General features: G+C 43.9%; 1 protein-coding gene across 4 annotated transcripts in view; it reads left to right on the plus strand.

Moving 5' to 3' along the window:
- Nucleotides 1–24,914, plus strand: part of eya (eya transcriptional coactivator and phosphatase 2) — a 427,289-nt gene that overhangs the window by 163,722 nt on the left and 238,653 nt on the right. The window lies entirely within an intron of this gene.

Below are 24,914 nucleotides of genomic sequence, written 5' to 3' on the forward strand. Positions count from 1 at the left end.
AAACCATGCCACGGGCGGGGATTGAACTCGTGTCTGGAGTTTTACGACTCACTCGCCACGAGTTCAGTCCCCACCCCAGGTATGGTTTAATAATAGGGAGACTTGGAAGCTCAAAACTTAGATGAACTACGTTGATGTCAGGAAATATTCAGTTTGAGGGTAGTGAAATACTGGGTCTAGCCGAGTGAGGAATTAGAAACATGTACTGCAACTGGGTATCTTCATTTTGAAGACGTTTCACCAGTCAATAGCATTATAAGCACAATACAGAGACAAGTTCGGAAATAAATAACAAAAAAAGGCACAATGCGTGACTGGAACGATACACAAATAACCCGCACATAAAAGAGAGAAGCTTAAGACGACGTTTCGGTGCGACTTGGACCATTTACAAAGTCACACTGTGTGACTCAGTGTGACTTTGTAAATGGTCCAAGTCGGACCGAAACGTCGTCGTAAGCTTCTCTCTTTTATGTGTGGGTTATTTGTGTACAAGTTCGGAAGATTGTGGCAGATGAGGCAAGCAGTCTCTCAGTCTTGGTTAGCGAAATATGTGCAAACTGAAGATACCCAGGTGTTGCACATGTGCATAATTAATGAGATAGTATGAAGGTGTTGTACATGTTCATAATTTATTAAATAGTCGGTATGGCATACCATTCTTCTACTGAATGAGGAAGTTGGAACCAAATTCAATACGCAGTTTCAAAACTAGACGCTATGAGTCCCAGGGAGCAAGCAGCCAAAACTGTCGACTGACTAGAGATTAAAACTCGCAGGGCCAGGAGCATTGACTCGACTCCTGCAAGCACAACACAACTTATACAACTCTGAGTGCACAAACACCTCAAACTGGGCAACAGTTGGGTATCTTTATTGTTGAAACGTTTCGCCTACACAGTAGGCTTCTTCATTCAAATACAGAAGCAGCAAGTGTAGTAGTGAAATGAAGATGATGGAATCAGTCCCTCAGCCTTGGAGATATGAGGTGGTCAATCCCTCAGCCTGGAAAAGTTTATCTTCATCAGCTTGTCGGTATTTTATACCATTTTCAACTCTTCATACTGGGACAGACTTCGCAGTGCGCGCACCAGGGGCCAGGAACCAGGGGACACAGAAGAAAGCAAGACATACACATGATCCACAGTAAATAATCTAGGCTCAGGATGGTAAGAAACAGGAATTAGCTGGATAAAAGAGTAGAAAGGTAAATTCAGCAGCTTTAGGTGATAGATCCTACAAAACCAGGAACCAAAACTGATGTTCTGTGTGTTTTATGAGGCGGGACTAGGAGCTGAGAATACCCCAGCAATCGCAGTGGTCAGTACACACATGAAAAAAAGAAATATTAAGAGCTTAATAATTCCATAGCTGCTTTTCAAGATAGAGTAGTTGTACAAGAATGGTATACAATACCGACAAGATGAGATTAAGACACATGTGCAACATCTGGGTATCTTTATTGTAGAAGTTTCGCCATCCAGTGGCTTTATCAATACAAATTGCAGGACATAACTTGAAGATAGTAGAGCTATGTACAGAAGATGAGGTAACCAGTCCCTCAACCTAGGAGAAGGTGCGAAGAGCACCGTAGTCGTGGAGATTCTGAAGCAGAAGCAAGGCGCCTGACGCTTGTATACCTAACGTCAGGTACACAAAAATATAAACACAAAATAGCACAATACTGAGGAGTGGCTGATCTGTGGCTCCTTGAAGGATACCAGTACTATAGTGAGTCACTTCTTTCTGTTCCCAGATGTCTGCTACCATTAGCAGTTGTAGCAACCTCAGCATCAACAACACCTGATACAACAGGTTAACAAAATCAACAACACGAGCAGCAGTTGTAGCAATGTCAGCATCAGCACTAGTAGTAGCAGTTGAAGCAACGTCAGCATCATCATCAGCAGCAGCAGCAATTGTAAAAATGTCAACATTATTAGTAACAACAGGAGCAGCAGGTGTTACATCAACAACAACAACAGTGGCAGCAGTTGAAGCAACGTCAACATTAATTAACAAGAGCAACCAAACGACAATACGGGCGAAGCAACCGTTGTAACCACCTCAGCATCATCAACAGCAGCCAGCTTCTGATGACTAATGTAGGGGTGCCTACTCCTGATAACAGTACCAAGGTAGTCAGGAAGCAAATTGTTCTCAGGCCGTGCTCTCAGGGTAGAATAACCTGTAAACCGTAGGTTAAAGACACATCTGCACTGATTAAGACAGGGAAACGTTTCACCACGAGTGGCTTCTTCGTAGCGAAACGTTTTTTAATGTCTTGATCAGTGTATACGCATCTTTTATCTCCAACTTGTCACTAGTAACACACCAGTTCCACCAGCCTACAAAACCAGCCCAGATATATCACGGTAAAATGGATAGTTTCGTAGTTGTATATTGAGTTCCGTACTTAGTAGCTGGGAAAGGAATTGGGAGAATCTCCGCGTGTACATGAGAATGGGGAGGAACCAGGATCTCCCTGCATCTCCGCGTGTACATGAGAATGGGGAGGAACCAGGATCTCCCTGCAAGAGATAAACAGTTTGCCGCTCTTCCCCCCCCCCCTTTTTTTTTTACTCTACATTGGCATATTTCGTAATATGAGACTCCAACTAGAAATAAATCCACAAGCTGAAACATTGAACCGAACCGATACGTAGGATGCCGGTAGAAAACAGTCCTAAAGCAGTGAAGGACCAGCCAAGTCCTGAGCCTCTCTGAACCATTGAAGGACCGACAAGATCTCTCTGCACTGATCCTCTCTCCTTAGCAGTAATGACACAGCCACTATAGCGCACCGTTTCAATGTTTCTGCTGAACCATTTTGGTAAATCACAGACATTGCCTTGCACCACTATACTGAACGCAGCACTATACACAAAGTTAAAATCATATTGAGTCTTCATGCTAATGCAGGTTAACACTGAAAGCAACTTGTTAGAATCGAGAGATAACTGGCGAGATGTTGTAACGTGGAAAGAGCGAGTCTATGAAACTGAGAGAGTGAACAGGAGTATTCTGGACGTGCCAGGAAAGAAGCCCTGTTTTCACATCTGTTGTTTCAACGGATATTTTCACAACAGTGGGAAAAACTTTCGTTCTTAAGGGCAGCAGATACAAATGTTTGTATTTTAAGGACAAAGAAACAGAGGGAGAGACGTGGAAAGGGAGTGATAGGGAAGGGGAGGAAAAAAGACTAGGAAAAGGCCCTTTGGGCTGCAGCTCTTATAAAACTCTCCGCAGCATCTGTACACTTAGTAAAGAAGTCTGGCTATTTGGTGTTCTCCTTTATAGCGTAAACAAATATGTTTTACGTTCCTCTCTGAAGAATGCATTACTTTGACTCTGGGACCCAAGAATGTCATCATCATGCAGCAGACGGCAATATATTCTTTAATGTTATCTTTATTCCAGAATATGTACATTGGAAAAGGCTACCAGTTAGCCTTAATCTAGAGAAGCTTTGTAAGGTTATTAATATTAACATGAATGAAAGATACACCGAGACCTCCCATTCAAGGGTGATGGACTGATGACATCCTCTTTACATCTCTGCAGCTTCTGCTCACTCTTCTGTACTCAACTGAAGAAGCCTACCGTGTAGGCGAAACGTTTCAGAATAAAGATACCTAAGTGTTGCACATGTATCTTACTTACCAAGAATAAATTATGGATTCTCGCCCGTGCAGAGCACAGGTCAAGTGATGGTATACAGGTGCACCCCAGATTATTTTTGTGTGACTTAATTGTGCGAAAAAAAAATGGACAAGGTAATGATGGCTGGAGTACAAGGTAATGATGACTGGAGTACAAGGTAATGATGACTGGAGTACAAGGTAATGATGACTGGTGGACAAGGTAATGATGACTGGTGGACAAGGTAATGATGACTGGAGTACAAGGTAATGATGACTGGAGTACAAGGTAATGATGGCTGGAGTACAAGGTAGTGATGACTGGAGTACAAGGTAATGATGACTGGAGTACAAGGTAATGATGACTGGTGGACAAGGTAATGATGACTGGTGGACAAGGTAATGATGACTGGAGTACAAGGTAATGATGACTGGAGTACAAGGTAATGATGACTGGAGTACAAGGTAATGATGACTGGAGTACAAGGTAATGACTGGTGGACAAAGTAATGATGACTGGTGGACAAGGTAATGATGGCTGGAGTACAAGGTAATGATGACTGGAGTACAAGGTAATGATGACTGGAGTACAAGGTAATGATGGCTGGTGGACAAGGTAATGATGACTGGTGGACAAGGTAATGATGACTGGTGGACAAGATAATGATGACTGGAGTACAAGGTAATGATGACCGGAGTACAAGGTAATGATGACTGGTGGACAAGGTAATGATGACTGGTGGACAAGGTAATGATGACTGGTGGACAAGGTAATGATGACTGATGGACAAGGTAATGATGACTGGTGGACAAGGTAATGATGACTGGTGGACAAGGTAATGACTGGTAGACAAGGTAATGATGACTGGACAAAGTAATGATGACTGGTGGACAAGGTAATGATGACTGGTGGACAAGATAATGATGACTGGAGTACAAGGTAATGATGACCGGAGTACAAGGTAATGATGACTGGTGGACAAGGTAATGATGACTGGTGGACAAGGTAATGATGACTGGTGGACAAGGTAATGATGACTGATGGACAAGGTAATGATGACTGGAGTACAAGGTAATGATGGCTGGTGGACAAGGTAATGATGACTGGTGTACAAGGTAATGATGACTGGTGGACAAGGTAATGATGACTGGTGGACAAGGTAATGATGGCTGGAGTACAAGGTAATGATGACTGGTGGACAAGGTAATGATGACTGGAGTACAAGGTAATGATGACTGGTGGACAAGGTAATGGTGACTGGTGGACAAGGTAATGGTGACTGGTGGACAAGGTAATGATGACTGGTGGACAAGGTAATGATGACTGGTGGACAAGGTAATGATGACTGATGGACAAGGTAATGATGACTGGACAAGGTAATGATGACTGGTGGACAAGGTAATGATTGATGGACAAGGTAATGATGACTGGTGGACAAGGTAATGATGACTGATGGACAAGGTAATGATGACTGGTGGACAAGGTAATGATGACTGGTGGACAAGGTAATGATGACTGGTGGACAAGGTAATGATGACTGGTGGACAATATAATAATGACTGGAGAATAAGGTAATGATGGCAGTCATCATTACCTTGCCCTCCGGTCATCACTTAGCCTATGGAGGGTTGTTTGATGACCCCTGGTAGGAGGAGACATCTTGTCTTGTTTCCTGAAGAGTGTACGACCACCAGTGGTGGTTTAACCTACCACTGCCATCACAGGCAATTCAATCAATCTGATTACTTATCTCTCTCTTTCATTTTCACTCATAAAGTTATCAGTAATGTGTTTTGTTGTGGGAGTAAGTGTCGGGGGACGGAGGTTAGTTTCAGTCTCTATATTTAAGCATTACTCAAGTGTTTGTTAAGTAAGAACAACAACAGCTGTGGCATGTGGTGGACGCTAAGAGAGAGAGAGAGAGAGAGAGAGAGAGAGATGATAAATGACAGAAGGACAATGAAGAGAGATAAAAGTAAGAGAAGGAAGAAGTAAAAGAGGAGGTAGAATTAATGCAAGGACTAAGATATAAAAGTAGAAATATTGAAAAGGGAGAGATAACTAGGAAGAAGAGCATAGTAGCCTCTCTCTCTCGATCTAACAAATACTCTTGAGTGTCGAGCAGCACAAAGAATCATCTGCTACGTGTTGCCGCTGAATGTTTATCGTGAGTTAACTTTCTGGAACATCTGTAGATTCTTGAGTAAGTTTCCCATCCCCGGTAGATGTTCACTCACATCAAGCGAGCGACGAACAACTGATAGAACAGGTGATAGATAAATATAAAATGTGAATGGACACCGCGAGGAACTCGTTGAATGCATGGGGACATGTGGATGAATGAATGAAAGAAGGAGGGTGGGGGTGGAGGGAGAGAGTGGAGAGAAAAAAGGAAGGGTGGGAGGGAACGGAGGGAGAGTGGGTGCTAGTGAAGGACGTTTTGTTTTTATAACAAAACTGGGTACAACAGAAACGTGCTGCTACCCAATTCTGTATGAGAGTTACACAGTGGGAACAAAAGGTAGGTATGTTTCCCTGTCATATTCCATCACGCACGATGGGTTACATACAATGTTAAAATTTGTCAGCCTAAGCTGGGAAACTTCGGTAGGGCAGTTAGGATGTTGTCAAGTATTCCAGCAAAGGTTCATCACCTATGGTAGCTACAAAGGTTTCCTTCCTCTCTTCCAGTATGCATGAACAGTGGAATTTGTATGAAGATGTCTTCAAGACGAAATGTGATCATTTCCTTAAGTCAGTTCCTGATTAACCGGGGTGTGGTGCATAAGTTGGACTACTTGCAGCTGGCACCAACAGTCTGGTTGATCAGGAGGGAAAGGAATGCAAGGGGTGGGTGTGAAGGTAGGAACGTGGAGAAGAGATGAAGGAAAGAAGGGTGGAAGGAGGGAGGGATCTAGGAGGAGGGAGAGTTGATGTAACGCCAGTGGAGTAAAAAGCGTAAAAACTACGAGGAACGCTGTGTGTGTGCGTGTGTGTGCGTGTGTGTGCGTGTGTGCGTGTGCGTGTGTGCGCGTGTGTGTGTGTGTGTGTGTGTGTGTGTGTGTGTGTGTGTGTGTGTGTGTGTGTGTGTGTGTGTGTGTGTGTGTGTGTGTGTGTGTGTCACTGTGTGTGTGTCACTGTGACAGCTGGTAGCATGGTGTCTCCACTACCCTCACTATATATTCTTCTCATTCTGTATACTCGTTCCCTCATTGTATATACTCTCCCTCTGTGTTCCTCACTGTGTACACTCTCCCTCCCTCTGTTCCTCGCTATGTACACTCTTCCCTCCTTTGTCCTCATAAATTTTTTCCAACACGGAGCAATGGGTTTAAGTTGGAAAACAGTAGATTTAGAAAGGATGTAGGTTAGGCACTGGTTTGGCAATAGAGGTGCGGATAAGTTGACGTGAAAACTTTGGGTAGCTTGAAAAATACGTTGGGCAAGTACCTGAGCGGGTGTGGGTAGGAGTTAGACCTGTCTAGCATGGGCCAGTAAGAAATGGTATGGTGATACCGACAAGATGTGGAAAAAGACATTTATGTACAGTCAATACACACGTGTCTTTCCACAACATGGGCCAGTAAGCTTGTTGCAGTGCTCCTCCTTTCATAAGAACGCAAAAACATAAGGAGTGGAAAATAGGCACAAATGCAGCATAATGCGATCTTTTATTGACTAAGTTCAGCCGGGATGTGGTTCATATGTTGGGCTACGTTGATAAATTTGACACGTGATTGGAAAATCCTGGAAGGAATGGTCCCAAATCTGCACACAGAAATCACTCCCTACTAAAGTAAAAGACTGAGCAGGCGATGCAAAATGCCCCCAATAAAAAGTAGGGGCGCCATTGGTACACTAAGGGAAAACACCATAAGTGTCCCGGGCCCAAGACTGTTCAACAGCCTCCCATCAAACATTAGGGGAATTGCCAATAAACCCCTGGCTGCTTTCAAGAGAGAGCTGGACAGATACTTAAAGTCAGTGCCGGATCAGCCGGGCTGTGGCTCGTACGTTGGACTGCGTGCGGCCAGCAGTAACAGCCTGGTTGATCAGGCCCTGATCCACCGGGAGGCCTGGTCATGGACCGGGCCGCGGGGGCGTTGATCCCCGGAATAATCTCCAGGTAACCTCCAGGTATGTACAACACTTGGGTATCTTTAATGAGGAAACGTTTCGCCACACAGTGGCTTCATTAGTCCATACAAAGGAGAATGGTGAAGGGCAGTAGTTTGAGTTAATCAGTCTCTCAGCCTTGAGTCGATATAATCAGTCCATCAATCTTTTCACGACTGATGAAGCCACTGTGTGGCGAAACGTTTCCTCATTAAAGATACCCAAGTGTTGTAGATATGTCAAATTTATGAACTTGTCGGTTCTCTGAACTATTTATCTACATACGTTGGACTACGTGCGGCCAGCAGTAACAGCCTGGTTCATCAGGCCCTGATCCACCGGGAGACCTGGTAATGGACCGGGCCGCAGGGGCGTTAATCCCCGGAATGCCCTCAAGGTAGACTTCAGGCAGGTAGGCACACAGAAATGAGTACTTAGGCAGGCCTGATGGCCCATGCTAGACAAGTTCAATTCACACCGACCGACCCATACCTACTTGTACACTTTTTACCCTATTTTTAAAGCTACACAAGGTTTTAGCTTCAATGACGCTACTCGGGAGTTTGTTCCACTCATCTACAACTTTATTACCAAACTAATGCTTTCCTATATCTTTTTTAAATCTCTATTTTTCCATCTTAAACCTATTGCTGCGAGTCCTGTCTTGGTTGGATATTTTTAGCACATTATTTATATCCCCTTTATTTGTTCCTCTCTTCCATGTATACACCTCAGTCATATCCCCCTTCCCTAATTCTGCGTCTTTCCGGAGAGTGCAGATTTAGTGCCCTCAGTTCTGTGTTCTTTAGTTTTCAGGTGGACTCTGCACCCCTTTATCCTCCCTTTCCTATCCATCTTCCTCATTAGATACGCTCTCCGTCTCTTTCAACACTTATATCCATCTCCTAAACGGTAGCAGCTAGTTTATTGTTCACCCCTATCCATCTGAACGGTAGCAGCTAGTTTATTGTTCACCCCTATCCATCTCCTGAACGGTAGCAGCTAGTTTATTGTTCACCCCTATCCATCTCCTGAACGGTAGCAGCTAGTTTATTGTTCACCCCTATCCATCTCCTGAACGGTAGCAGCTAGTTTATTGTTCACCCCTATCCATCTCCTGAACGGTAGCAGCTAGTTTATTGTTCACCCCTGTCCATCTGAACGGTAGCAGCTAGTTTATTGTTCACCCCTATCCATCTCCTGAACGGTAGCAGCTAATTTAATTGTTCACTCATCCATCCTGTGGACGGCAACGGTTAGAATTCTAGGGGGAAAAAGCACAGGGGTAAAAAAAATAGCAAAAAAAAAAAAATCACAGAAAAGTGAAATATTCAGGAGGGAATAATGAAAGTAAGTCAGGTGACTCTGGAAAACATGTCTCAGGTATGGTAGTACAATGGTAGCGTATACCAACAACATGCACAGTGTAATAATGTTGGTAGAATTACCGATAATATGATATAAACTTTGGTAATAGTGACAGGGTGGTTTAAAAAGACACTTCAGCAAACACCAGGATATATTTATTAGAAAACTTGGAGAGCAGTGGCCAGTTTATTGGGCACACCATATCCCTGTTTTCGACGGTAGTGGCTAGTTTATTGTGTGCCTCGTATCTATCCCATAGACAGCAGTGGCTGGTTTATTGCGCACCCTATATCCACCCTGTGGACAGCGGTGGCTAGTTTATTGTACACCCCATATCTTTGGTGAACTGTAGCACAGATACAGCGCGTCTTCCTAATCTCTCGTCAAAAGCAAATGTTGCTATTTTTGACGTTGTTCTGCTTTTAGATCATTTACGTGGATTATGAAGAGGGTAGGATGAAGAAGGGTTGTCTGAAGTACCTCACTTGTTACACACAGCCACTTGGACACTTCCTGGGTCAACACCTCTTGCTTCTTCCTCTCAGCCAGCCACTCCAGTTTCCTGATTCGTACGTTGTATTTGTGTTCACTATCATTCCACGCAGTCCACCTCTACCTCTGTCTAGATGGAAGAGGTCGGGAGACTATAGCAGAAGATTAACGATGGTGATAATGATAGTGATGGTCTCACACTTCGTTCTTCCCTCCTGACCGCAGTGCTGCCATGAGTGAGGGCAACGGAGAGAAAGAAATGACACCCAGTGGCCAGTGTGCAGTACTAGAGAATGTCCAGAGAGAATAGCAGGGTAATGCGAGATGGGTTGGTGTGGGCGATCAGTATAGGGGTGGGTTGAGGTGGGCGTTCTGGTTAGAAATGAACCTGGGAGCCAAGGGGTGGGCGGAAACAAAGCAGGCAGAGGTGGGTTGGTGGGCAGGTAAGCAATCAGCAAGTTAAAACAGATCAAAAGGTGTATAAAGGGTAAGTATTGAGTGTTGGATAGCTAGGCGTTGTGGGTGTATGTGGGCGTGAGTGTGGGAGGACACCTTGTAGGAGCATCAGTGGGAGTGTCCACGAGAAAAGGGTGTCTCAAAATACTATATACATGTATTTAAGTATAAATGTTATCCAGGCGCATTACTGGTCTCCCAGAGGGAGGGGTGTGATTCTTTGTCCCGGCGCTGCCAGAGACCTGGTCACCAACACTATATGTCTCACTGCTGAGGGCTGGACAGCAAGGGTACGTTTGTCCTAGCACTGAGGGCTTGGCATCTATACTATAGTTTTCCTAGCACTGAGAGCTGGACATCGATAGTATTGTTTTCCTAGCACCTAGGACTGGGCATCAATATTGTTTTCCTAGCATTGAGGGTTGGACATCAATATTGTTTTTCTAGCACTAGTTTTCCGAGCACTGAGGACTGGACATAAATAGTATCCTTTTTTCCCTAGTCCTGGTTTGGTAATAGAGTTGTAGATTAGTGGAACAAATTCCCGAGTACCGTCATTGAAGCTAAAACCTTGTGTAATTTGAAAATAGCTTAGACAAATACATGAGTGGGTGTGGGAGGGTGTGAGTTGGACCTGACTGGCTTGCGCTAGTGGGTCTGATGCAGTGCTCCATCCTTCTTAAAGGGGTGTGACTTGGACCTGACTGGCTTCGACCAGTAATTTAGGCCAGTAGGTGACTTGGACCTGCCTAGCATGGGCCCGTAGGCCTGCTGCAGTGCTCCTCTTTTCTTTTGTTCTTATTTAGACAGGTCGCTCCTGTCTGTCTCAACTATTGGATCACTACGACAAGGTCCTAGATGCAGTAGAAGACAAAAAGAATGCAGATGTAATATATACAGACTTTGCAAAAGCCTTCGACAAGTGTGACCATGGCGTAATAGCGCACAAAATGCGTGCTAAAGGAATAACAGGAAAAGTCGGTCGATGGATCTATAATTTCCTCACTAACAGAACACAGAGAGTAGTAGTCAACAGAGTAAAGTCCGAGGCAGCTACGGTGAAAAGCTCTGTTCCACAAGGCACAGTACTCGCTCCCATCTTGTTCCTCATCCTCATATCTGACATAGACAAGGATGTCAGCCACAGCACAGTGTCTTCCTTTGCAGATGACACCCGAATCTGCATGACAGTGTCTTCTATTGCAGACACTGCAAGGCTCCAGGCGGACATCAACCAAATCTTTCAGTGGGCTGCAGAAAACAACATGAAGTTCAACGATGAGAAATTTCAATTACTCAGATATGGTAAACACGAGGAAATTAAATCTTCATCAGAGTACAAAACAAATTCTGGCCACAAAATAGAGCGAAACACCAACGTCAAAGACCTGGGAGTGATCATGTCGGAGGATCTCACCTTCAAGGACCATAACATTGTATCAATCGCATCTGCTAGAAAAATGACAGGATGGATAATGAGAACCTTCAAAACTAGGGAGGCCAAGCCCATGATGCCACTCTTCAGGTCACTTGTTCTATCTAGGCTGGAATATTGCTGCACACTAACAGCACCTTTCAAGGCAGGTGAAATTGCTGACCTAGAAAATGTACAGAGAACCTTCACGGCGCGCATAACGGAGATAAAACACCTCAATTACTGGGAGCGCTTGAGGTTCCTGAACCTGTATTCCCTGGAACGCAGGCGGGAGAGATGCATGTTTATATACACCTGGAAAATCCTAGAGGGACTAGTACCGAACTTGCACACGAAAATCACTTACTACGAAAGCAAAAGACTTGGCAGACGATGCAACATCCCCCCAATGAAAAGCAGGGGTGTCACTAGCACGTTAAGAGACCATACAATAAGTGCCAGGGGCCCGAGACTGTTCAACTGCCTCCCAGCATACATAAGGGGGATTACCAACAGACCCCTGGCAGTCTTCAAGCTGGCACTGGACAAGCACCTAAAGTCGGTTCCTGACCAGCCGGGCTGTGGCTCGTACGTTGGTTTGCGTGCAGCCAGCAGTAACAGCCTAGTTGATCAGGCTCTGATCCACCAGGAGGCCTGGTCACAGACCGGGCCGCGGGGGCGTTGACCCCCGGAACTCTCTCCAGGTAAACTCCACTTATCTTTGTCCTAGCATACATGGTAATGGTTGCTATGATCATCGCCTCCCCCGAGGCCCGGTCTCAGACCAGGATCACTTTATTAATGAGAGTAATCTTTAGAGGATTAAGAGCTGTTAAGCAACACAAAGGAAAGTAAAGCGTGTACTAAATGTCAATAGATTTATCTGTCATCTTGCGTGTTTACAAGATAGAAGGGAAAGTTCAGCAGTTGTGCCAGAGTGCAAAGCGTTTAGAAGGCTTTCGTTTCACACTAACATTACCCAGAAGCTCTACTGCTTGAAAAGATGTGCTACGGCCGAGTGGCTTGAATTACTCACTGATACCGGGAAGCGTCCTAGCTCCGTTCCTGGGAGATGCTCAGTGACTGGTGAACTCAGCTTCTAGGACTACTGGAGTGGTGGGTGTTGCTGGGAGACTGCTGAACTCAGCTACTCTGAGAGTCTGAGAATGAGTAGGACGACTGTTTAGGTGGGTACATTATTTATTCATTGGATGTACGAGTGTTAAACTGCTTAGTGAACGCTTGTGTGATGATGACTGAGGCGCGTGCTCCAGAATATTGGTGCCTCATGAGACGAGAGAGAGAGAGAGAGAGAGAGAGAGAGAGACGATGATAAATATTAAACACCGTAAATAAAAGTTATAAAATAACATGACAGAAAATAGGATTATGTTACACCAAAATAGGTCACAAGGAATACTCTTTCTCTCACACACAAACACTACAATAAGAGAAAACACAGTAAATGTCCCGGGCCCAAGACTGCTCAGTAGCCTCCCACCAGCTATAAGGGGAATTACCAATAGACCCCTGGTTGTCTTTAAGTCGAAGCTAGACAGATACCTAAAGTCGGTGCCGGATCAGCCGGACTGAGGTTCGTACGTTGGACTACTTGCGGCCAGCAGTAACAGTCTCGTTGATCAGGCCCTGATCCACCAGGAGGCCTGGTCATGGACCGCGCCGCGGGGGCGTTGATCCCCCCGAAATACCCTCCAGGTAGGTAAACACACACGTAAGTTCCGAATCGACCACTGCAACCACAAATAGGTGAGTACGTACATACATATTTCTAACAACAGAAAATGTTCACTTCGGTGACACTACTAGGTCGTCTGTCACACTTGTCTACAACTATTACCAAACCTGTACTTTCCTGCAATATTCCCAAATCATAAGTTTATTTTTCGTGAATCTACTGATGTAATTCCTATCTTGGTTAGATACAAATGCACTGTTGTCTTCGTTGTAGAAATCTGTTGACCAGATTAAAGTCTTTTCGCATTCGATTTAATTCAGTTCTATATTGTTTGGTTTATAATAGTTGTGTCCGCTTTTTTTTTTTAATCCAACATTAACTTGTATCATATTATTGTGTTTTCTCTTAGTGTACTCATGTCGCCCCTGCTTTTCACTCGGGGAATGTTGCACAGTCTGCCTAGTCTTTTGCTTTAGTAGGGAGTGATTTGTGTGTGCAGATTTGGGATCATTTCCTCTAGATTTTTCCAGGTGTATACAGATCATGATGTATCCCTTTCTCCTGTGTTCCAGGGAGTACAGGTCAAGAGACTCCGATCGTTCCCAGTAATTAAGGTGTTTGACTTACACACGCAGTGAAGGTTCTCTCTTCCTTGAATGGAACTGTTAGCGTACAGCAGTATTTCAGCCTAGAGAGAACAAATGACTCACCGTAACATTAATTTAAAAGCCTGCAGAAATGCCGTTTATTTTATTAAGCATCAAAAGTAGCCTAGTAATTTAGTGTAAAATTGCCCTAATTTTCTTTTTTTTATATTTAACATTAAAAGTAATCTAGCAACCTTGTGTAACCTTGTTCAAATATACGTTTTTTATATTTAGCTTCAAAGGTGGAGAGTGAGAGAGACACTTATGCAACATATAGGAATCTTTATAAAGATTCCTATATGTTGCATAAGGTTACACTAGCAACCTAGTGTAACCTTGCTCATATTTACGGTTTTTTTTTTATTTAGCATCAAAACTAACCTAGCAACCTAGTGTAACATTTCTCAGATTTATGCAGTATAAAGTAAGTAAATTCCTCAGATCTATCAGTATTTACACAATTGTTTCAGTGTTTTCCTCCAGGGAGGGTGTAAATCCTCCAGTGATCCACCGTCTTTTACAGAAATATTTGGAATATTTACTCAGAATTTTTGGTATCTGAATTTTTACTAGTATGATACCTTGACATATAGATTTATGTACTGTAGCTCTTCTTCAAGTGTGTAGTCGAACACAGTTAAACAAAACATGAATTTAACTATAATTAACATATCAGAGTGGTATGCTTCCCAATGTATATATCATGAGAGTTTAATGGTTGTGGTAGTATAGTAGTAGTAATAATAGTAGTAGTAGTAATAAAAATAGATGAACTCAGCAAAATAAAAAGGTGAGTGCGCGGAAGAATATGAAAATAAATACCTCTTTGAGTGTCTTAAGATTTATCCTCGGACATACTTGAGTGTTGTTGGAGCACTCAGAGGCATCAGAGAGCCTCTGTAAAGTAGGACATTGTGTGTATGTGTGTGTCTGCTTGCAGCCTCCCAGGTACGCCAGTTCGACCCCCACCCAGACAACGGGCGCCCAAACTTTGTGTATCAAGCGCACCACTTCCGGGTCTGAGTGAGGGAGCATAACTCAGGAAGATGGGGAGAAGTAGGAAGATGAAAAGGAAGTGGATGAGGTGGTGGTGGTAATGAAAAAAAAAATGCAGAAATGGAAGAGAGTAGAAAGTAATGGAAAGAGGAGGAAGCGGTAATGTACGAAGAGGTGGAGAAAAACTTGGAGGAAAAGTTGTAAGAGAAAGTGGAGAAAGACCTGAAAGTGTAGATAGAGAAGGAGAAGGACATGAAGGGTTTGGAAGAGAAAGAGAAGGGCGTGAAGTTGTTGAAGAGAAGGTGAAGAAAGACATGAAAGTGTTGGAAGGGAGATTGAAAATGGCAAAAAAATGAATAAGGGGGAGGGGAAGCAGAGAAGGAATCAGTTCTAATTCTGTCTGAACAACAGTGATTGTTGAATTGACCTTACTGTTCCCTCGCTCTCAACACTTCTCTTCACCTTAACAACAGTGCCCCGCCACAGCCCTGCCCTACCGCAACTCTGCTCATTATTCGTATCCTTCAGGCGCCTCAGCCCTGCCAGACAAACATTTGAAAACGAAGACTGAGAAGATCTAATCGTAGCCTTTAAGATACAAAAGACTAGTGATGCATTCAGACAAAAGTATTTGAAGTGGAAGACAGTCCTACGACGATAAACATTAGTATGAATCTTGAGGCAGGTAGATACAATATAGAGGTTGGGAAAAAACTGACAACCTCACGTCTTCGTCTTCGCACTCATAAACCACTGGAATATATCACAACTAATCCACAATTTGCAGAGGAAACCTTAGATAACGTTTCGGTCTGTCCTGGACCATCCTCGAGTCACTTTACTACCCCGGAGTCTATCTGGAGAGTGTTCCGGAGAGAGAGAGGAGGCGAGGGGGGTAGTCAGCGCCCCAGCGGCCTGTGCAATTTCTTATATCTGCTAGTAGAAGATAGAAGAGGCTTGACATATTGTTTCTAATTGTGTCTTTGGCACCCCGGTCCCTAATTGTATTTATTCTTCATTTAGTGCTGTAAAATGATGTGTTGTATAGATTACGTACTTGGCCTTGTGCAGTTCCACTTATATATTATGCTATACTGCATCTCTCTGTTCTAAACAGTATATCGTGAATGCTCTGAGGTGATTACATTAGTTTGCATGTTTTGCCGAACCTGCATGAGACGTAAATGACATCTGTATATTTTCTAGCTAGTACGACATAGGGGTGAGTACAAATAGGAACCACGTCTGTCTCGCGCTCAGCAGACAGAGGATCAAGCCTCCACCACCTCTTGTGCTGAATGATCCACATGGGTTTAGCCCTTAAAATGAATTAATTCTAGCTGGTATATCTAGCCTTCTTTGATTTGTCTTAGTCTGTGTGGACCACTGCCCTCAGGATGGGTAAAGTATAACAAGGTGCATACAGGTACTTTGAAGAGTATAATCATTGGCACGGCTTCTCTTGTTTTAATTAAAACTTTCATAGTCCACCCTATCATTTTCCTGACCTTGACTACATTTACTTTGTTGCGCTCTCTAAAGGTTAGGTCGTCTGACATTAATATTCCTAGATCGTTTACCTCTTCCTTCCTTTCTGTTATCAAAGCTGACTGCGTTTTATATTCCCTGCTTGCTTTGTTACTCGTTTTTTTTTCATATGGAAGCAGCTGAAATGTGTCACTGTTAAACCATGTTATTTTTTCTGTGGCCAGTGGAAAATTGTGGTGTTTTCAGTGTTTTCTACTGATGTTACTGGCATGCTTATTTTGGTATCTACAAAAGTATTGACGAAGCTGTGGTCTGTGCGCTTGTCTATATCTACTGTAAAGATTGAAGAGAGTAAAGGTGACAGGGCAGTGCCGGGTGGAACTTAGCTTTTCTTTGTTCTTCTGGACTTGATTTGTTTACTATCACTGTAATCAGTTTGTTAGAAAATTGAATACTCATTTTATCTGTAGTTATATTGGTTGACAGGTTGTGTCACTAATTAATTTCTATAAAACCACTAAGTTGCCTTAACTCCCTGTTACTGTCTCTTAGAGTCTGTTACTGTCCCTGTTAGTGTGTCTGTTAATGTGTCTGTTGCGATCTCAGTTACATCCTCTGTTACTGTTAACGCCCTCTGAAATACTTTTCTGATGCGTGATGTGCTACTGCTCTGTAGTTGTTCTGGCTGTCGTACTGCTGCCCATTTTGTGAAGAGGGACATGGTCTAAAAATTTTAGGGCCGTTTAGCTCTAACTGGAAGCTAAGCTCTTTCTCTAAAGCGCGTTGAGTAGTCTTGCTAGTAATATTTTGCATTTCTTTATACATATACCATCTCCCACAACAGTATCACCACCGTCTTCCCTAGCGTCACCACCAACATCACGACGACTATCATCATCACCTCGTCCTCCAGTACTAGCACCACTACCTCGTCCTCTAGTACTAGCATCACTACTCTCAGCACCACCCCAGCATCCCCGCTGCCACATCCCTGTCATCCCGCAGATGCCATCACTCCCACGTTCTTAGGACCAGCGGGTTGCTTAAGGGATTATATCCCAAGCCCTAAAGTGAAGATGAGTGGGGGAGGACAAGACCCTATTGGACATGGGGAGAAGACAAGTCCATATTGGGCGTGGGGAGGGGAGGACAAGACCCTATTGGGCGTGGGGAGAGGACAAGTGTCTGGTAATTAGCACCAGTACCTGATATTAACACCAATACCTAGTATTAACACGAGTACCTGGTACTAACACTAGTACCTGATATTTGGCACAAGTACCTATTAGTACCAGCATCTGGTGCTAATTACCAGGTATGGTACTAATTACCAGCACCATTACCTGGCATTTAACACCAGTAACTGGTATTCAACACCAGTAACGGGTATTAACACTAATGCCTGTTATTTAACGCCAATACCTGGTATTTAGCATCCATTCGTTAGGTGGATACACAAGTACTCACAGCCTTGTTCTGGGCCCCTACACAGGTATAGAGAAGCCCTCCCAGGAGCAAGCAGTTGTATGTCAGCCCTCCAGGATCCTGTTTACATATACAGAAACCTTTCTAAGTCTCAATGTAGATGTAAACAAAAGCTTGAGTTCGGTTTTCATTGTCAAGCAGTAGGCCACCTCTATCGTAGGTGAGTGCACAAGCTTCTTCTCATCTACCGAGGCATGTTGATATTATATGAGGTCTTGAGCGTGTTCTCATGAGACCTAAACGTGGCCTCGGAATGACATGCATGCTAGGCCCTAAATGCACATAAATAATACACGATCGTGTTCTTAATCTGTATGTAAGTATAGTGTTTCTCTGCAGGATGCCTCGGTGTGGACTTCAAAGTCCTCTTGCTCTCTGTCTTGTCCATGTACGTGTCCTAGGACCTGAAGATGGGTAAGACACATAAGTAGCAGTTTATTTTTATTGACGAGAAATTTCGCCTATTCAGCAAGTGTCTTCAGTCGAAAATTCAGTAGTAATGTACATTAGATACGAAGTGATCAGTCCCCCCAGCCTTGAAGAAGTAAGTTTGAGGTTACCTGGAGGTTATTCCGGGGATCAACGCCCCCGCGGCCCGGTCCATGACCGAGGTGCTTAGTTCCTCAGCCTTAGTGTATGTTCACCTCTATAACTTCAACCACTGCGAAGCTGAGACGTGAGAAAGCAGCTTTTTATACCGCCAGACGTGAGAAGTGAGAAATAAGGTGGAAGTGACCATGACGTCACAGGAGGCGGAGCCTACTAGTGACAGCAATTGAGAAGCAATGCAGAAAGTTTACGAGTAGTTCATTATCATTATAATAATGATATGCAATACCCAGTAGTAGATGAGTAAGACATGTGTGCACCACTAAGGAATCTTTGTTTCTTCAAACGTTTCACCTACACAGTAGGCTTCTTCAGTCGAATGCAGAGGTGACAAAATGTGGAGACAGCTGAAGCAGCTTTGTAGACGTAATTGTGAGGTTGTCAATCCCTCATCCTGGATAAGAGTTCATCTCCAGTCCTGAACACAGGGAAGGCGAAGTATAAGCCGGAGATGAGGTTCCTTCTCATTTTTTAGCTCCACATTGTTCAAGATCAGAACTGATCTCTGCGCCAGTCTGCGACACTGACCACCTCAGAACTACGACTACCAACCTGATGGATGAAATGCACAGCGGTTTTACCTTTCCGTTGCTTCTGCTGTCTCCATATTTCGTCATCTATGTATTCGACTGAAGAAGTGTAGGTGAAACGTTTCTTATACAAGGCCACCTAACTGTTGCACATGCCTTCCTCATTTACTAGACCATGCTAAGCAGGTCCTTAAGGGCAATTCTTCTCACTCATAACCAGTGGTCGAGGGTGTCCTCTGTACCAAGATACCGTAATGTTGCTATGTCGGAGAAGTATCCTTATATTAATGGCACATAATAATGAAACTAAGGCTTAAACGCATTTTCCCAGGCCTGAGCATGTGCACACGAGTCACCTGTGCATTCTGTAGCCCTACACTTGCATAGAGAAGCCCTTCTGTTCCCCCATACTAAGGCACATACAGGTCTTCCTTGATACTTAAGGAGGAAACTCGGCCATGTACACTCAATCCCTTCTCCATTCCATCCAGGGAGGAGGAAGAGGACGAGGAGTAGAAGTACGACGAAGAGGTGGTGGTGGTGGGGTGCTTTTGGGTGTCTATACTGAAATAAAAGATGAGATGAATGTATATCTTTCAAGCTTATGCGAAGTATCCAGCGTGATCTTGACCTGGTCTGGTGTGGTTTTGACAACTAATCTGGTGTGATCTTGACAACCAGGTCTGGAGTGGTCTTGGCGACCAGGTCTGGTGTGGTCTTGATGGCCAGGCAAAGCATAGTGTCATGACCAAAGCTCTTGCCTTTAAGTGAGTCCAGTTAGATAATATTTCTTCGAAGGCGTTTATAAGTGCACTAGTGTATACGAGAGGTATATTGTACTTTAAATGTGGAAAAGCAATCTATGTTTTTCCAAACACCATATCTCGTGCACTAGACTAAATACAGCCTCAAAAAATGGCCTCGAACTAGCAAGGTGTTTCTGGTTGTGCAATAAAGATGTAGAACTTTGGGCAGGTATCAGAAAGGTACTAAGGAGAGTAATAAATGATAATAATAATCAAGAAAACAAAGATGACCTCTTGAATAGTCTACCAAAAATATATAAAACATGGGAGCAAGAGATAGTGTGTCAAAAAATGCAGAATGCCCATACCACAACAGATGACTCGAAACTATCTAGTCACCCACATAGTGCTAAACCAGACTCATCCCCCAGTCATAGCACTAATACCCACAGTGATGGTGCTGGCCCAGGCTCAGCCCCCAGCCCCAATGCTGACTCAGACACAGCCCCCAGCCTTACTGCCAGCCCAGACTCTACTAGGGACCCTTCCACAACCACCACTAAAACCGTAAATATACAACCATCATTGCACAAGACCATGGCCCACAATACAGATGTTGGAGAGGAGTCTCCTCCTTCCTCTACTGAGGAAAGTAGATGGAATCCAGGACGGGGTGGCCCTGGCTTGGATACTGAGGATTATAGTGCAGTCCCAGAACCTGCAGAAATTGACAACACACCTCCCAGCAATTCTCAACCAAAGGTGAATTTGTGCAAATATTATGCTTGGGGCATCTGTAAGCATGGAATATCAGGAAAAAAAATGGGACATGCAACTTTGAGCATCCCAAAAAATGTAGCGACCTCCTGTCTAAAGGAGTGTGTCGTTCTTCTTCCTGTACTTTCTTTCACCCAAAAATGTGTCACTCCTCGGTCCTCCAGAAGCAGTGTTACAACATCGACTGCCCTGCATACCATCAAAAAGGGACCAGGAGGCACAGACCCACAAGACAAACAATACTAGCTACGACAACCCAACTCCAGGTGATTTTTTAGTGGCAGGAAACGGAAAAAAAGAAAATGGAAGGAAATAACAAAAATAGTCCCACCTTGGAGCCTTGTTGGACTGGAGGCACAGCCAGTGGCCACCCATGGCCCTCCAGAATTACAACTACTGATGCCAATAACAAAATCCCCCCAACAAACACAGAATACAACCTCGTTCATATTTGCTAATATACAGGGCCTTAAGCCATCCACCAACAACAAAATACCTTTTATCAGTGGACTTCTAGAGGAGTCTAATGCAATGTTTGCAGCCTTCAGAGAGACTCACACAAAAGATCACTTTGACAGTGAAATATAGATAAGTGGTTACAACCTTTTTAGATGTGACAGAATGAACAGGCAGCAAGGGGGGGTTGGCCTGTATGTCAAAGAGTCCTTCATCTGCATGGAGTTGCTGAACACCACAAATGAGGTAGTTGAAATTCTATCAATAAAGATCGAGAACCAAAACCTAGTCATTGTGGTTGTATAAGCCACCAGATGCAACCTCACAACAGTTCAAGGAACAGCTACTGAAAATTGATTTCTGTCTGGAAAACCCTCCAGCTCCATCCCCAAACATCTTACTGCTTGGTGATTTCAACCTAAGGCATACAAAATGGAAGAATGGAGCAAATAATGTTATAGCTGAAACAATCCCCGGAGGTAGCGCAGATGAAAGGTCACACACACATGAGCTACTAAGTCTCTGCGAAAAACACACCTTAAGCAGATAGTGGAGCCAACAAGACTAGAAAACACACTTGACCTTATCGTCACAAATAATGAGGACCTGATAAGAGACATATCAAAAACAACTAATTCCGATCACAACCTAATCGAAGTCCAGATGTACATGCATAGGGGTCCTGATCAGCAGAATGCATGTACCTGTGAAGGTGTCTTCACAAAATACAACTTCAACAACAAGAACATCAACTGGGACCAGGTAAACCATGTCCTAAACGAAACATGTTGGGAACATATCTTAAATGACAGATCCAAACCAGTGTCTTGAAAGGATTAACTTCCTGGCAGCTGAAGCATGTTCTAGGCATACTCCCCTAAGAAGAAGAGCAGGAGTAAACTGGAGAGAGAAAGACGCTCCCTCTACAGAAGACGACGAAGAGTCACTGAGCTCCTCAGGAGTGCTAGAATAACTGATACACGAAAGGAGGCGCTGACCAGGGAAGTGGAAACTATCGAACTTAAGTTAAATGACTCTTACAGGAACCAGGAGAGACAGGAGGAGCTTAAAGCTATTAGTAAAATTGAAAGAAATTCAAAATATTTCATTTCATATGCCAAAAACAAGGCAAATACCACATCTAGTATCAGGCCCTCACTCAGACAGGATGGGACTTACCTGGAGGTTACCTGGAGGTTATTCCGGGGATCAACGCCCCCGCGGCCCGGTCCATGACCAGGCCTCCCGATGGATCAGGGCCTGATCAACTAAGCTGTTACTGCTGGCCGCACACAGTCCGACGTACGAGCCACAGCCCGGCTGATCCGGCACTGACTTTAGGTATCTGTCCAGCTCTCTCTTGAAGGCAGCCAGGGGTTTATTGGCAATTCCCCTAATGCTTGATGGGAGGCTGTTGAACAGTTTTGGGCCCCGGACACTTATGGTGTTTTCTCTTAGTGTACCAATGGCGCCCCTACTTTTTATTGACGGCATTTTGCATCGCCTGCCCAGTCTTTTACTTTCGTAGGGAGTGATTTCTGTGTGCAGATTTGGGACCATTCCTTCCAAGATTTTCCAAGTGTAGATTATGATATATCTCTCCCTCCTGTGTTCCAACGAGTACAAGTCAAGTGCTTCCAAGCATTCCCAGTAGTTAAGGTGCTTGACAGAACTTATACGTGCAGTAAAGGATCTCTGTACACCCTCTAGATCTGCGATTTCACCTGCTTTGTATGGAGATGTTAATGTACAGCAGTATTCCAGCCTAGAGAGAACAAGTGATTTGAAAAGGATCATCATGGGCTTGGCATCTCTCGTTTTGAAAGTTCTCATTATCCATCCTATCATTTTCTTTGCATGTGCGATCGTGGCACTGTTGTGATCCTTGAAAGTGAGATCCTCAGACATTACTACTCCCAGGTCCCTTACATTATTTTTCCGCTCTATTGTATGGCCGGAGTCAGTAGTATACTCTGTTCTAGTTATTATCTCCTCCAGTTTTCCATAACGGAGTAGTTGGAATTTGTCCTCATTGAACATCATATTGTTTACCGTTGCCCACTGGAAAACTTTGTTTATATCTTCTTGGAGGTTAACCGCGTCCTCAGCAGATGACAGCCTCATGCAGATCCTAGTATCATCCGCAAAGGATGATACGGTGCTGTGGTGTATATCTCTGTTTATGTCTGATATGAGGATAAGGAATAAGATGGGGGCGAGTACTGTGCCTTGTGGAACAGAGCTCTTCACTATGGCAGCCTCCGATTTAACTCTGTTGACCACTACTCTTTGTGTTCGATTTGTTAGGAAGTTGAAGACTTACACAGATGACAGCAAGGAAATGAGTGAAATATTGAAATCCCAGTACAACTCTGTGTTTAATGAACCACTAATCAGTCTGAGGATCGACGACCCAAATGATTTCTTCATGAATGAGCCTCAAAACTCCATAAATGTATGCCAGATTTTCGACATTACCCTAACTCCGATAGATTTCGAAAAAGCCATTGACAACATGCCCATGCACTCAGCCCCGGGCCCAGACTCATGGAACTCTGTTTTTATTAAGAACTGCAAGAAACCCCTCTCGTGTGCCCTAAGTACACTATGGAGGAGGAGCTTGGACATGGGTGAAATTCCAGTCACTTAAAACGACGGATATAGCCCCACTCCATAAAGGTGGCAGCAAAGCATTAGCTAAGAACTATAGACCAATAGCTCTGACGTCCCACATCATAAAAATCTTTGAAAGAGTGCTAAGAACCAGGATTGCAAATCACCTGGATTCCCAAAATCTGCACAATCCAGGGCAACATGGGTTCAAGGCAGGTCGCTCCTGCCACTCACAACTACTGGATCACTATGATATGGCCTTGGATGCACTGGAAGAAAATCAGAAAGCAGATGTAATATACACACACTTTGCAAAAGCATTTGACAGATGCGATCATGGCGTAATAGCCCATAAAATACGTGCTAAAGGAATAACTGGGAAAGTGGGGAGATGGATCTTCAACTTCCTAACAAATCGAACACAAAGAGTAGTGGTCAACAGAGTTAAATCGGAGGCTGCCATAGTGAAGAGCTTTGTTCCACAAGGCACAGTACTCCCCCCATCTTATTCCTCATCCTCATATCAGACTTAGACAGAGATATACATCACAGCACCGTATCATCCTTTGCGGATGATACTAGGATCTGCATGAGCCTGTTATCTGCTGAGGACGCGGTTAACCTCCAAGAAGATATAAACAAAGTTTTCCAGTGGGCAACGGTAAACAATATGATGTTCAATGAGGACAAATTCCAACTACTACGTTATGGAAAACTGGAGGAGATAATAACTAGAACAGAGTATACTACAGACTCTGGCCATACAATAGAGCGGAAAAATAATGTAAGGGACCTGGGAGTAGCAATGTCTGAGGATCTCACTTTCAAGGATGACATCAGTGCCACGATCGCACGTGCAAAGAAAATGATAGGATGGATAATGAGAACGTTCAAAATGAGAGATGCCAAGGCCATGATGATCCTTTTCAAATCAATTGTTCTCTCTAGGCTGGAATACTGATGTACATTAACATCTCCATTCAAAGCAGGTGAAATCGCAGATCTAGAGAGTGTACAGAGATCCTTTACTGCACGTATAAGTTCTGTCAAGCACCTTAACTACTGGAAACGCTTGGAAGCACTTGACTTGTACTCGTTGGAACGCAGGAGGGAGAGATATATCATAATCTACACTTGGAAAATCCTGGAAGGAATGGTCCCAAATCTGCACACAGAAATCACTCCCTACGAAAGTAAAAGACTGGGCAGACGATGCAAAATGCCCCCAATAAAAAGTAGGGGCGCCATTGGTACACTAAGGGAAAACACCATAAGTGTCCGGGGCCCATCAAGCATCAGGGGAATTACCAATAAGCCCCTGGCTGCCTTCAAGAGAGAGCTGGACAGATACCTAAAGTCAGTGCCGGATCAGCCGGGCTGTGG

The sequence above is a fragment of the Cherax quadricarinatus genome, chromosome 80 (genome assembly GCF_038502225.1).
Source record: "Cherax quadricarinatus isolate ZL_2023a chromosome 80, ASM3850222v1, whole genome shotgun sequence".
In the NCBI taxonomy this organism is placed as follows: Eukaryota; Metazoa; Arthropoda; class Malacostraca; order Decapoda; family Parastacidae; genus Cherax; species Cherax quadricarinatus.